This window comes from Tympanuchus pallidicinctus, unplaced genomic scaffold, assembly GCF_026119805.1.
Source record: "Tympanuchus pallidicinctus isolate F22 unplaced genomic scaffold, pur_lepc_1.0 scaffold18, whole genome shotgun sequence".
Classification (NCBI taxonomy): domain Eukaryota; kingdom Metazoa; phylum Chordata; class Aves; order Galliformes; family Phasianidae; genus Tympanuchus; species Tympanuchus pallidicinctus.
This window is the reverse complement of record NW_026294699.1, coordinates 3,686,443-3,702,055: the sequence shown is the minus strand read 5'-3', so window position 1 is coordinate 3,702,055 and position 15,613 is coordinate 3,686,443. Positions and strand designations below refer to the sequence as shown.

Sequence of the window (15,613 nt, the reverse complement as noted above, 5' to 3'; positions counted from 1 at the left end):
CAATCACACTCTGCATATATAAATCATTTCTTGAAAATGACTTATCAAGGAAACTTCCTAGTAGCTCCCACTACATGTTTCGTTAGCACTGATTCCAAATGTTTTTCACTCGACCACCTCCAGACAATGCTCATACCACTAAAGTCACCTAAGGTTTAAGGTAATATAAACTTTAAGGACTTGGGAAGTACCATGTGAAGCTATATATGACACTCATTTAAATTATCCCACTGAACTAAGACAAGTGGTCAGTACGAGCATCTGTACGAAAAGAAAACATGAAGCGTAACAGAGAGAATATGCCAGCATCTCCACTGAGTTTTACAGATTTGAATTGCATTATTTTGCCACTTAAATTCTAGCTTTGCTGCTAAACCTGCTGAAGCAAATGGCTGACAAGGTTGGAAATAACTAGCAGCCTGAAAGCTTCTCTGAGCACCAGAAAGCAGGGCTGTGTCCAGGGGACTCAGGTGCCTGGTACCTAACTAAAGCTCACTTTGCACATGCTGAACCTGCAGTGTGGTACAGTTGTACACAGTGTGCAGTGTACACTGCAGATGCCACCAACTTGCTGTGCCCTCCTGGCACCTCCTGGCTGCAGATGTGAGCGAGGAGCCTGCAGCACCTCACCAAGTCATGCACCTTCAACCCTCTTACCCTGATCAGTGTGCAGGCCTTCCCAGCTGTGCCCAAGGCCATCAGGTCAGTTTTATCTGTGGAACAGAAGCATTAAGGCTGTATCACAGAATCTTATCATAGAGTCATAGAATGGCCTGGGTTGAAAAGGACCACAATGATCATCCTGTTCCAACCCCCTGCTATGTGCAGGGTCACCAGCCAGCAGCCCTGGCTGCCCAGAGCCACATCCAGCCTGGCCCTGAATGCCTCCAGGGGTGGGGCACCCACAGCCTCCTTGGGCAACCTGTTCCAGTGTGTCACCAACCTCTGAGTGAAAAACTTCCACTTCTTCATGCTATGCAGAGTTTTCCACGCTGTGAAGGTACAAGCAAGCTGGGACTCTGGAGAGAACAAATCCCTGAAAGTAACACAGACAGCCATAACACTGAAAATAAGGAGAGGAAGCTTGCTGAGCCGAAAAGCAATCGCTCATCAGAGCACTTCAAGAAATCAGTTAATACTGTTATCATTTACTGCTATAGCAACTGTACATTTTTGTTAATTGTAAGAATATTGTAGCTATTACACCTCATAAACATGTCAACATCTGGCTTTCTGGTTTTGCTGAAAAAGAGAAGGGAAATCTATTTTCTAACAACTTCTTGGAAGAAGCCAACACTTCCAGCATCCAAGTACCTTCTCCTCATACATGCACGTACACATGTGAAAGAAAAAAAATCTCTCCATTATTATGAGCTGTATTTTTTAAAATTTAAATCCTTGCTTTCTCTTCAACAGCCCCAGCTAAAATGACGGGTATCTAAGTGATAGGAAGGCACACTTCAATCTAGAAATCTGAAATACTGCATATAAATCAATCTTGCCTCTCATAACTCACCAGACTGTCTCATCAACTCAAGCTTGGCATATGTTCCCTTAGGCACAATAACCTGATGTTGTAAATTAGTCATCTGCTGCTGTCTGTAGGGTAAGTTTGGATAGGGGTGAAAGGCCTTCAGATGCTCAAGAAGTTAAATAATTCTCTTCTACAACCTCTCCAGCCCCATCTCTACCCCGTTACAAACTGGGTTTGGGTTAAAAATAAAAAAGATCAGTGCACTACAATTCTGGCTCTAATTTTCTCACTGGGCAACAGCCAACAAGTAATGCTTCCCTTCACTACATATCCACAGCTATTTACATTTCACCAATTCAAAATCATGCTGTCACTTACAGATAGGCCTCCGTTCCTTTTGTTGTTGTTTAACCACAGTTATTCTAAGGCAACAAAAAAGCACTTAAAGGAATTTGGAACGCTGTAAACTGGTGTTGAATATCTTATGAAATCTGCCCACACTGTTTCCAATGAGCAAATTCACATCGCATCATCTGTCCTCTGTTAGAACAGCCATTTCTCTAGGAAAAGGACAGAACACAAAGCGTCTACAGTGCAGAAAGAAACTCAGAATACATACAGAAGCTGGAAGCCCAGATTTATTACTCAGAGGATAAGCTGAGAGCTTATAGTCATGCATCCCAGAAATCAAGAACAGTACAATCAATTCCACACTGTATATGACACTTCACAGGCAATGCAGGTATATTTAACCCTTGTGCTGGCATTTCTACTCAACCAAAACAGCCTGTACGATCTGATGACATGGTAGTTTAACTCCTTGACACTCATAACAACAGCAGGATTTGAGAGCTCTTAAATTCATAATTAGCAGTTACAACTTAAAATTGCAGTAAAATGACATTTATGAACAGGCTGCAGCACAATGAAATAGAGGCTTCGATACTCATAGATAACAAGACCTCAGCGGTGCTCATACATCAAAAATGTCAACCGAAGCCCTTGCCAAAGCTGTGATAAGATTATATGGCCTCAAGTTTCTATCCTTAGTGAGATGCCAGGAGTTAAAATTTCAGAGAACAGAGGATATTTATTCCATTTCTGTTAAACAATCATTGCTGGCATTCACATATTTCTTCCCTGATCATTAACCACTGACATAATTAATATGCACTCATAGAAGCCCCAGAACAGTTAGAACATAATCACCTATAGATTTGATTCATGGAACTGCCTTTTTCAAATAACGAAGATAGATTAGGTTCTTTCAAGCGTCCTGGATACAGAAGCAGCATAAAGCAAGTTGGGAGTTACCAACTGTGGAGGGGTACTAATTAACAACTCAATTAAAAAAGGCAAATTAAACTTTATGGTTCGTTATCCTTCATTGCTTAATAAATTGTTTTGCTAGGCAAATGATTAAGAATGATTATTCTAGAAGACTGAAATACTAGCTGTTTTTCAACTTAATAAAAACACCATAAAAATTATTTTGTTTTTAAAAGATCCAATATTCTAATTGAAAGATCAGTAGCACAGATGTGCTATAAATATATATATATATATTTTGTTTTTATAGTATATTTTTCTCTTCAACCTTTTACATCAAAAAATACACTCCACTTTTGTGACAGGGGAAGTTATTTTTATATAGCCACATATTTTTAAGAAGGAATAACCAGTACTGCAGCTTGCCAAAATGAATTACATTCTGCTTAGCATCAAAATTAACCAATTAAAATTAAAAATTGACATATTAGAACTTGTGGAATTACTGATAATTTCGAAGATTGGGATAAAGACAGACAAGTTTTACACTAACAGTTTGTTCATCAAGGATGTTGTGTCAGGCTGCCAAGGAGGCCGCACTAAGATCCTGATTTGTAGGTTTTCAAAGAGCCTTATATGTGTTTGGACACCTTCTGATCTGCTCCTTCAGAGGGTGTTTGTAAATCTGCATTTGTTTTGCTAAACTTCTCCAGAAAAAATAAACTCCTAACAGTAGTTAAAAACAGTACTGATATACAAATCATACGCTACTGTTAAAAAGAGATCATATGCCAGCTTGAAAAAAGTCTGTTAATATGCAACACCATATCCATCATTGTGGTAGTAAGTGAGAATTGAAAATAGAACAGGTTTGGGGGGGTGCTGTTTTTGAGCAGGAACTCACAACAGTAAAATAAGTGAAGAGAACCTCAAACTCCTTCAAAACTTTTCTTCTCCTGTAGACCATATAAAGGGAAGCACATATTTACTCTAGCCATGCAAACAGCACCTTATATCACCGGGATTTCTGCATATTGCAGCCTTTCATTTTTTAAATTTATTTTTCTAAAAATTAGTGTTTTTGTACTGATAATCCCTTTAAAGACTCCCTCCCCCCCCCCCCCCCAAGAAAAAATCCTGGATTGTATGTGGTGGGAGAAAAAAAAATACAGTTACATAGGACAATATTAACAACTAGCATCAACTAAATCAAGAAGCAGGAAAGTAAGAGAGAAAGTCAGTCTCCGAAACAACAGACTGAATTTAGCATTCCCAATTTTTCACTCCTTTCAGATCTCCACTTTCCTGCCAGAACTCTGTCCAGGTGAAAAACTAAGAAACATCTACGCTGATGAGAAGGCATATGGTACATATGCTATCTTATAGAGAACAGGCTTTGTTACAAATGCTGTATGGTTCAGGTAAGCAGAACACGCACTATATGCATCTAGAGGTGTGCTTCATGTATAATGCCTCACTTTCCCCTAGACATGAAGATCTATCCTTTTCCCTCATCTTCACAGATGATGTGAAGGATGTTTAGTGCACTTACCAGCGACTTAAGCTGTGAGAGTTTATGATGAGAATTATTTGATGCTATGGAACACTGAAATTACTATTGTATCTTGAAATAAATTTCCTGTATATATTTTTTCCTTCCCATAAAACCCAAATTACCAATTCATTACAAATTATTGGAAAGATGTTCCTCTTTAAAAATATTTTTGTAATGAAAATTAGATGTCTAGTTTGGAGGTGCCTTCCAACAGCAGGGGCAAGAGAAGGTAGTAGCTGTGCTTTAATGGGAAACGGTAGCAAATTCCACTGGAAAAGACTGCATATGATTCATGATAATAATTCCTCATTTATCATTAAAAATTTTTTAAAAGAAGGTAAACACTGATTTCATAAACCAAGAAATTCATACCATATCCACTGTACTCAATTTAACTCAGACAAAAACAGAAGAACTGGATGTTGTATTCTATTTTTGTTCTTTTTAAATAAATACTTTGTTTTAAAAACTTCCAGAGCAATTTCAGTGACTGCAGAGAGCCTTTCTCAGCAGAAAACTGACATGGGTTTCTGCACTGAAGCAGATTATTTAGCAAGACAAGCAACTTATCTGCAAAACTATGGAAACAAATTAATGTGTACTGCTGACAAAGAGATAAGTCACAGATAAAACTTCATTATAAGATGGCTTTTCATTATTTCTAGTTGGTAATCAGAAGCTCAGAAGTTTGATTTTCCCTGTTTTTTCCCCCTTGCTTATGATTAGAATACTTGGACAGTAATCTCACAGGCAATGTGATGCATCCTCTGCCAGCAGTACCCCTAGCAAAGCCTCCTTTTATGAGATCCGAAGTGAAAATTTAGCATATAAACCACATTGCTTTTGCAACATGCATGTAATAGTAACATACTAGAGAATTCCATAAGCATTTCCCATTCAAATCTAATATCATTATTGAGTGAAATAGTTCACTTCCTTGAGTAGATAGAATTTGAAAGGCAAATATTTTCATAGACTGAGTCAGACTTCTATACAGACAACTACCAGCTTTCAACCAACTAGCAGATACAGAAAAATCCAGCAGACATGCTTAGACATTGGGTAACTGTAACACCTCTGATGTGGAGATTCCATCTTGAGGACACCTTGGACAACAGTTGGTAAAATGCAGCATGCTGGTGCAGCAAGTACAGCGCAGTTCTACACGTTTTTGAGAGAAGTAAAAGACATCAAATAACAAAGAAACCTTACAAACCTGAAAGTTTAATATTGTAATATGCAGCTATTAATGTATTTTCCTGGTTTTACAAATTATGAAAAGCAAACTTCCACAGGCACTGCACTGCAGCCATAAAATTGGGAATTCTTATAAGCTGCAGAAAAACCTCCACCTGTATCATGAGGAGCGTGCCAAGACATTGTTAAAGCTCACTGCACGCCTTCTTTCTGTATCAACCTCCTCAAAACAAAAAGACAATGCATATTTTCCTATCAAAAACCCTTAATAAAACTAATTAAACAAATCATACTGTCTCTAAAAGTGATAAATGAAGTTATCTCACCCAAATGATGACAGTTAGCCCTATTGTTCCTTGTAGTGTTGAGATCACACCAAGTAGCCTCGGAAGAATGGCAGCTGTAGCCCTTGCAACAGCCAGCACCACATTCACAGCCATATTGATTCAGTAACTCTTGCTATACAAAGACTTAAATGGAAAATTATTAGTAAAGGAATTCCTAACAAATTTCCACTGAAATTTAATGATGCTGCTGACTCACAAAACCCGCTGTTCTACTTCGTTATTTAATAATTGAAGTGACTTCTGAAATGACTTTCTATGCATTTAAAGCTCTATACATGATACATGGAGCTAGTTTTTAATTTTTCCAAAGCCTCATTTATCTTAAGGTAAAAGCTTTAAATGAGAAGACAGCTCATTCAGTTGGTGTTGATAACATCTCAGTCCTCTCCAACACAGTAACAGAAACACATCAACATTCAAAAACAGACAGCATATGGGAATTGATCTCCCTGCCACTGCAGGAAAAGAAACATTTTAAAATTAATATTGATTGTTTGGTATGAAATATCATAGTCGTCTGATGAATTCATTACTGTGAGAGTAAAGGAAGATAAAACGAGAAATACTCAATGATATAACTGGTTTTATTCCTCGTCCAATAGAGATATGGAAATATTGATTACCTTTTTAACTGAAATGTAGAATAAAATCTCACCAGAAGTCATTATCAGATTCAGCTTCACACTTACAGATCTCAAACAAAAATTTAGTTAAGCACAGACAAATACAAAGAATATGAAAATGCCACAATTTAAAAAAAAAAAAAAAGAAAAAAAAAAGAGGAAATGCAAAGGATCATTTCTACACTGAAATGCAGACAGAATTTAAATGTTAATTTGAAAAACAGCCCAAAGGTTACCTGAGCAGAAACACTGTGGTATCAAGGGTCATCAACTTCTGGCTGGAAAGCAAATTTTCTGATGGCAAAGCAGACTTCAAAAAGAAGCAGCAAGATCAACATCATAAACTAAGCCAAGCAAGAAATTCTGCATGAAGAAGATTCAAATAATTCCATACAGTGGATGTTAATATGTTAGTATTGTGAAAGATTCCTTTTTAGTATGGCAAACATTAGCTACAGTTAAGGATTCTATTGGAGTGCTTATATCTTTTCCTTCCCATTACCTTCCAAAACAGTTAAAATATTGCTACTTTAAAAGTAACTTTCAAAAAACTCTTAAAAGGAACATTTGATCAAGTCTGTTCGTCTCAAATTGCTCAAGACAACTTCAGTAGTTTCGGGGTTGCAGAATTCAACTTCTAAGATGCAGTAAAATTCATCTGGATCTTCCCATGATCCCTGTTATTTTTACAGGTGTAACTACTACCATTTGTCCCAAGTTAGAAAAAAAAATCTGAAAGCAATGATGACACATTTAATGGATAGAAGTGGTACCTTCTTCAGTCAAGCTCACTGACTTGCAACAAAAAGGAGGAAAACACAGAAGCTGTTCTTCAGGACTTCAGGGGGAAGAAGTTGTACCTTCTTTAATAGCTAGCTGCTTTGCTCATCTTAAAGCAAGCAGGTTAGAGGCATAGCTTTGAAACTACTAGATTTCCTAAAATATCTATTACCTACTTCAAAGAAAAATTAATACAAGAACGACTTATTGCTAAGTTTGTATATCAAGTCAGAGGTGATCCCAGAGGGTCAACTCTGCTGCTGCTGTTATGCAGCTTTCCAGGATCCTCTAAAGGCATTTTTTCTTCCACATTAACTACATCTCTTATGATCTTCCAAGAATCGTAAAGCATTTGTGCTTGACATCATAGATGAATTACAAGAAGTTCACAGTGAATACAAACCAGATTTTTAAAATTTACCAAAAAAGATGTCAAAACACAGTACAATTCTCTGCCTGATTTGTTTCACTCCCTCCAACAGCAATACCTGTAACTGCTTCGCTCAATTGCTCAAGCATTCAGTGGCATACTAGCTTATCTGACAAAGTTCCTACAAGGGAAACGCCACAACCTCACATATCCAGATGATGGAGGGCCTGGGCTGGCCCTCCTGTGAGGCACTGCAACAGCCAGCATCTCACTTCCGGAGCAGCACAAACTCACCACCTCCAAAGCCAAGGACATATCAGAACTGCTCACCTTAGCCAGTAACACGACTGTGGTACCTCTGCATTTTCCTACTACTAAGATTAAACACAGCAAAATCATTTTCAAATTGCAGAATGAGACTTCTGTTCCCAAACCTGAAAGTCACTTGGCTATTATTCACAACTTTATAACATACTGATTTATTGGAGGAGGAAGTAGAAGATTTCTAGACAAGTTTCCAGACATCAGGACATCATCCTTGCAGTTGCACACATGGCTTTAGTGTTGCTTTGGAGGTTTCTGTGATTAACAGCAACCCTTCCTCAGTGCGCTATTTCACTGTTTCCAAAGGAACCAAAAAAGCAATTCAACTGCACTGCCCAGTCTAGATAAGCAATTTTATGCCACCTGAATGCAGAATGGTGGACTCTTACTTTCCAGAGAACATAATTTTCAGACATATCATGGAAGGTATTTAAATTAATCAAAAATATTTGACAAAGTTATTTATCTTCTTGAGATGCCAATTTCCAACCACACTATTATATAAAACATGAGATGATAAAAAAAAAAAAAATTGTAGCATAGGTATCAGCCAAAGAAAATACTTGAAATCTTTCTAAAAAAAAAAAAAAAAAAAAAAAAGAAAAATTGGTATTCTTCTATGTAAATTGCTATTTTGTATTGCAGGAAGTCTGTTTCCTTTTCCAGTTTGTCTTCCCTAACCTAAATGCAAACATTAATAAGCCACTTTAAAAACAACACCACCTCCAAAATATATTAATACCTGTAATAGTATGAATAAACAACAGATATCAATGGTCACAAAAGGAGAAAAGCTAACTTATCAGTTTGGTTGTCTTGTTTATTCTGCCTTCCATAACTTTCAGACCTGCCATATTTGTACAGGCTGAACTTCCAACCCATGTCACAGCCTGAAGTCTACTAAATAATGGAAGTCAGCATGAGAGGTGTCATAGGTCAAAGCACTGAAAAGCAGGTAGGTTTTCAAAATTTAATCCATTCCTCACTATGAATGCCACACAGTGCAGGCAACATACTCTCTAAATATATGATGAAAACATCATGCTTGTGCAAAACTAGGAGATGAAATAATTAAGATGTCTTCCTTATTTTTAGGTTCCTGGAGCTTTTTCAAAGATTTTGCAAAATCTGCATTTGAAAGCTGAGCAAGTACATAAGCTCCAGAAACAGTCCAATTTACTGAGTCCTTATGCTTAACTGTTCACTCTATCACAGTCTAGTTAAGAACTTCAGCTACTGCTTCCTTAATTTTATCAATTAAAATCCAACAGCTCCTAGTATACTCTGCAATTCACACCTAACTATTGCTACAACGCTTTCAAAACCAAAAAGCCTACAGACACAATTTTTCTTCACCACAGAAATGCTGAAATTTGCCCTGTTGCGTCAGTGAATCCTTCAAATTTTTCTGTCCCCTGAATATCAAGGGCAAAGTCTTATTTTTTTTTTTTTTTTTTTTAATATTATTCATCTCTTCCATGCACCACGAGGGTTAAGAGATGACTCAAATATCAACTACTGCAAGGCACATTGATGACACTGAATCACATCAGACAGGAAAGGTTTCTTGACTACTTAAAATTATGGTTCAATTTTCCTGATCTGCTGAGAACAAGAGGCAGCTATTTTTCTCCTCTGTTTTGTAAGATCGCCATGCTTTGATAGACCTTTCTCTCATGATCCCACAGCACTTCCTGCACATTTTTTTTTTTTTTTAAAAAACTTCTTATACCTGCATGAAAGAACACGCGACAGCAAGAAAAGGCTGTGTGTCCTAGTTTAGATCTATTGCCTTTCACATGCATCTCATACATTTACATTGCAAATATATCTTTGAGATGAGAAAGTCCTTTAACTCTCACAAGCTCAAGTAATTTGATGTTGTAACCCAACTCAGACGTCCTGCCAATAGCTGCACTCCCAACTCAAAAGCCTCTTCTTCTGTTCTTCTGGGATAATTATATTTTCAGTTTGTGTTTTTATCTTAAAACAACCAAAAATGCATTTATGCAAATAAGCCCTTTCAAGCGCACACTTTGTGAAACTAAAATAAACTTGAAGGTTTATTGCCTTGCAAATTTCTTCATTGCAGCCCCTTCAGTGACAGGATACAGATTGCACAAAACAAGGCATCACGAAAAGAGAAGCATGATCAAAATTCTGCAATTCCTGCTGGACACCATATCCTGCTCTGAACAACCCTGCTGGCCTCCATTTTCCTTGCACTCATAACAGTCAATGTTTGCAGATGGCTTTTACCTACTCTGTACAAGTATTCACAGACATAATCTCAAAGATGATGTCTGTCTTTCTTTAAGTCTCTTCCTAGGGAAGAACATGGCAACAACCCCCACACACTTGGCAAAGCAACCTTCCACAGTGCCAAACTTTCCCTCATTGGACAATGTAATCAAAAGACACTGCAGCTTCTCCAGGAGTATGGTAAATACTGAGGGAAATGAAGTGAACGAGCCAATCATCTGCCCATTTTCTGCAACTGCACTTCTTTCATAGGATATAGTCACTCTGTCTCCTTCTCATCCATCATGACCCAGTATTATGCCTTGCTCAGACAGTTTTAACAGGAGAATAGGACACACAGTTTTTCTGAGCTATTCCTCTTGGAAATGAAATAAATCTTTATTGCGCTGAAAATCACTGAAGAGTAATTCAATTGCACCAGGCTTCCAGCACTGGCTAGCAGGATAGGCGCCTTTGTGTAGGAAGAGAATTTCATCTCTTAGATTTGAGCACTGGTGTCCGAGAGCATCCCGTCTACACTCAAATTCCCCTGCTCACAATCTCTCAGCTTCAGATTCCTAACATTCCAACTTGCCCTGCACAAAAGCTTCTTACTTGCAATCAAGTGTGTTGTGTCCTCGCAGACCACTTCACGTTCTCCCTCCTTGTCCCAAGTCCTTCAGAATAAGCTCTTCAAGGATCTCACCGCTGTGTTCTGCTCCACGAGTACTTCCACCACCCTGGTCCCAGAAGGATTATTGTGGGAAAACAGATTCATCTACAAGACAACCAGGTCTTTCACATAGTCCTACCTCAGGGAAAACTGCTCCTGTCCTTGCTGCCTCCAGCCTGAGGGGATGGCACCTGCTGAGCTCTGAGCTTGACATGCTCCCTCATTCATCAAATTGAGCAGCAGAGCTTTGTGTAGCACTGTGTAGCAATTAGTCAGAAATTGAGGTGTACACCGGAGATTTAAGTTCAAATCAATTAACAACATCCTCTTACAATTCTAGGTAATGAAAACCCTGAGCATGGATATCACTCCTTCACAGCGGTGCAAAAGCATCAACAATTACTCACATGTATACCACTAAATTCTATTAATTTCTTCCTTTGCTCTATTGAAAATTTCAACGTGGCATTTGATGCTGTATTTATTCTTTTCTTTTTATCAGCTACTTGGAAAGCATAAACTTTTCCACAGAACAAAGTTCCTTAAAACATAACCATTTTCTGCACCTGGCTCTCTGTTGTGGCTCCAAAGGATAGCAAAAAGGAATTATTTTTGGCTGACCCTCACCCTGGGCTTCCTTTCTGATCGTTACAAAGAAGTGAACTCTGCTCTGCAACAGGCAGTGTCAGCTTCTGTCTCCTGCTGGTTACATTCTCAAAAGAAAGCATTTACAAAAGACCACGCACCTACTCCTTGCTGCCTAGCTGGATACAGAAGAGAGATTTAAAGAATTGGATATTCGCCTCCTCTGACCGCTTTCAAATCACACAGCTGTGCTATCTCCAGGACAAAACACCCCAAACTCCCTCACACGCTAAGCAAGGTTACCAGCATACTAATATCAGCACTCAAATTTTTCTGCTTCATGCAACATGACCTCATGCACCACTGGGCCCCATTCTGTAACCTGCTCGAGAGCTTTTTCAAAAGGGAATTTTTTTATTATGTGCTCGTAGAACACTTCCCAGACAATCAGAAACAACAAATGCTTGCTAAAAGCAAGGTGATATGGCCGATTGAAAAGTATATGCATCTACTTACCAAATAGGAAAAGCTATTTTGAATCCAGATTTGTACCTTTGTGGATTGCCTAGGCAACGTCTCATGTACATAAAATAAATGAAGACTTTTTACAACGTAGAGGCTAAAGGCAAAGCATACCTGTACATTACTTTAGCATTCAGTAATTAAGCTTCTTCCTTGAATTGTTTTCAGCATATTTCAAGTCCTGTCTAGTTTTTAACTTCAACATTTTCCATTCAACGTCTCCTCCCAAAATAAACATTACTATGAAAAACCTGAGAAGCGCTACTACGGTTTTAATCATTCCTATATTTTTATCTCTCATGAACTCCAATTTGCACACTTTCCTATTTTTGAAGAAGAAAGAATGGGCAGAGGGTATCTATTTTTTCTTGACAAAAAAATATGTGAAGGATTTAAATTTCGTATTTCAGTATTTTTCCCTAAATGACCTGTAGAGACATCATGAAGACAGATTAGAAACTATTTAACTGTTGACTCCTGTGAAAAGCTGACTAATATGGACAGACTAGAAAGTTAATTTGTTAATAAAAAAAGATTCTGTGCTCATTCATCTCCATTTCCTATTGTAGAGGAAGTTTCCATAAAAATGATTATTTAATTTCAACAGCAATACATTCTTTTGTGTCCTATTCAACTGTCATCTCTTCATCTTTATGATTCACAGTTCTGAAAACTGATCCATCAAAGGAATAGAAATTAAAAAGAGATGCAGATTAAACTTAACAGCAAAAGAATTGGCTTCCTATCAGTTACATTTTTTGTGCGTGTGTTTTTATAACACTGCACTAACACTAAAAAGAAGAGAACAAGATAGCGATTAACTTGAAAGTATCAGTAAGCACTTTCCCAAACCCAAAGACTTGCTTGTCACTGTGCACAAAGGAAGCTGTTGGTTTCTCAAAGGTTTCTCCATAAACCAACACCACCATGGTTTTCTTACACTTTGAAAGAGATACTTAAGAACACATTTTAAAAAAATAGGAACCAATTTTATGGTTATACGCTAACGTGGAGTGTAACTTGTTCTACTCTTACTCACACTGATGATTAAGTAATTGCAAGACAATCAGCCATACAAAATACATACTGCAAGTAACGAAAGCAAGACTGCAAATTGAACTCAAGTTTTTACTAATCTGAGACAAACAATGAAATGCAGCAGGCTACCAGTAATTAACCAGACTACTTCAGCAGAGGAAAAATATCCTTCTGGCAAACCCTCAAGCTATAAGAAATAAATTATTCCAGATCTCAGCAGCCAACATTTCATGGTAGGATATGCTACAAGTAAATTATTTTCTGCTGCCATAGACGGCCAAGAAAACACATCACGAAATACAGAAAAAAATTCTATCACCCTTCTAAACAATTTGCTGCCTTTAACTCCTATGATTTGTATTATTGCATATCTAGTATTCGATCACGTCTCCCACACCAAAGATCCTGCAAACAAATATGTCCTGCATCTCTCAGGGGTAGGGATCAGCTGGTTCTACAAAGGTGCAAAAGTCCTATAGCCTAGAGCTGCTTGCTAGTTTAAAAATAGAGTTGCCAAGAAAGTATTAGAAAGATTACATATCAGTTAGCAGAAATAAGCCTTGCTTCTCATTAAAGTGCATTTTAGCATAATGCTATTAAAACTTTCCAGAGCAGAATTAATAACAGATTTTATGGAGGTGGTTAATTAAGAGGTCAGCAATATCCTTATACATTTATGTTGTTTTTAATAGAGATTTTTTGAAATAATCAGTCACCCCATTTAACTGGTAAACTTGTTAAAATAGAAGATAGTTTTCAAAAAAAAAAAAAAAAAGTAATTTTGCTCATTCTTGCTTTGCCCAGCTAGGTAACACCAGTGGATCCCTGAGTCTCTTGAATACAACAGTCTTTCAGACAAAATTACCAAAATCACAGACTCTGAAATGATAACGGTAAAATTGTACGCATAGAAAGCAAATCACTCTTCCAAGAAAAGGCACTGGATCTCTTTAAAACCCCTTCCTAAGTTGCTGCTCTGGCCAGAAGGGAAGTCATTTCCACCCAAGCAGCCCCCAGTGCTCTGCTTGGGTTTGTGGCCACTCCAGGGAGCAGTGCTGGCAGTGACCCCTTCACAGCCTCATCTTTGGGATCAGAGCACAGGGACATTGGAGACAATACAGAACTTCAGCTGTTTGAAGCCAAAGAGAAAAGCAGAGCTCAGCTGGCTTCAATTTCTCCCTTGAATTTACTGTGGATGGAAGCTGACCACAAAAATCTCAGCCCGCTTACAAACATGGTTCAAAGAAATGTAAACTATCTGCACCTGCAAGCAGAGCCAAAAACAACAGCCACAAAGCAGCAAAGGCCTAGAAAGCAGGCTTTACTGATCTTCGTGCCACGGAACAGCTATTTTTCAATCTCAGTTACGTGCATTTGGTGACGTGTTTGAATGAGCGACTATTGGCTTTTCAAAGTGATTTAGAGTTGAACAGTGCAACGTGCTCCAGTGAGGTAAACGCTGAGGTTCTGCCTATACGAACTCCCAATGATCTCAAAATAAATAAGCACCAACAAGAGACAGCAGTAGCATATACTTAAATCATTCTTTAAGAATTGGGAATACTTGATAAATTTCAGCAGCATTGCAGCCAGGGGGAAAGCTTTTGCAATACTGAAAGTATGCTTGGAAATAGAGATGATGCATACACACCACATAACTCTTCTTTCCATGACTCTTGCTTGCTCTCCCCCATTACTACATTTAACTACGTTTAGGGGAATCAAAGTGATTTAATGTAAAAGAGCAGAGATGGAAAATTGACTGCAACTCTGAAGAAAAAGCCTAAGAGGCTAATGAACCATTACGGTAAAAAGCTGAATAAGCCAAGATACTGGAAAGAAATTGGAGGTGCATTTCAGATATGCATGAAGGCGATCAAAAAAACATTTCATACAGATTGCTATGTGCAAGTAGGGCACTTAATTTAATCTCATCTAGCAATACAACTTAAATGAAACAAACCTTTAATTTGACTTTCAAAAGCATTGAGTATTTTAGGAGCTGCCTCAAAGACTGCCGAATAACATCCCTGAAGGTATTTTGAACTACTGTCTAAAAGCCAGCAGTTCCAGTTGTTAGAAAACCAGGCTCAGCTTCTTCTGTGCGGGAGGGGGAAATAAAACAATTCCAGAGAACTTTTAATCATGGAGTTAACTCGGGAAAAATGAAGGTTCTTACTGCAGATAGTGACTTCTGGAGCAGGAAACAGAGTAGTCAGAAAGAAAGAACAGAAAATAAAACTCCAATCACTATGCAGAGAGGCCTGCTAATATTTCCTTACCTCAGTATGGTGTAATCACCCACATTACTTGGGGAAATTCTACTGTGTTTTAATTACCTCATCCTGTACACTGCTATGATAGGAAACACAACTCCCAAGCAAAAAAATGGGAATCTTGTTAAAGTTCAGAGCAGGCACCCACAATTAAATTCCCAGTTTCTTAAAAGCATTCTCCAGATATTTTTTGAAGAAAATAGTCACAAAAGTTTCATAGCTTGAAATAGAAACAGCATTTCACAAATTATTTAGAACAGGTCTAGTGATTCCCCAGATAAATGCCTAAGAAAATGTAAGGTACGTTAAGATAAGAAAAGAACACCCAAATGCTTGTCT

At 37.9% G+C, this 15,613-nt stretch overlaps 1 protein-coding gene across 6 annotated transcripts in view; it reads right to left on the bottom strand.

Annotated features, from left to right (window-relative positions):
• RBFOX1 (RNA binding fox-1 homolog 1) overlaps nucleotides 1-15,613 on the bottom strand; it is a 743,472-nt gene that overhangs the window by 691,904 nt on the left and 35,955 nt on the right. The window lies entirely within an intron of this gene.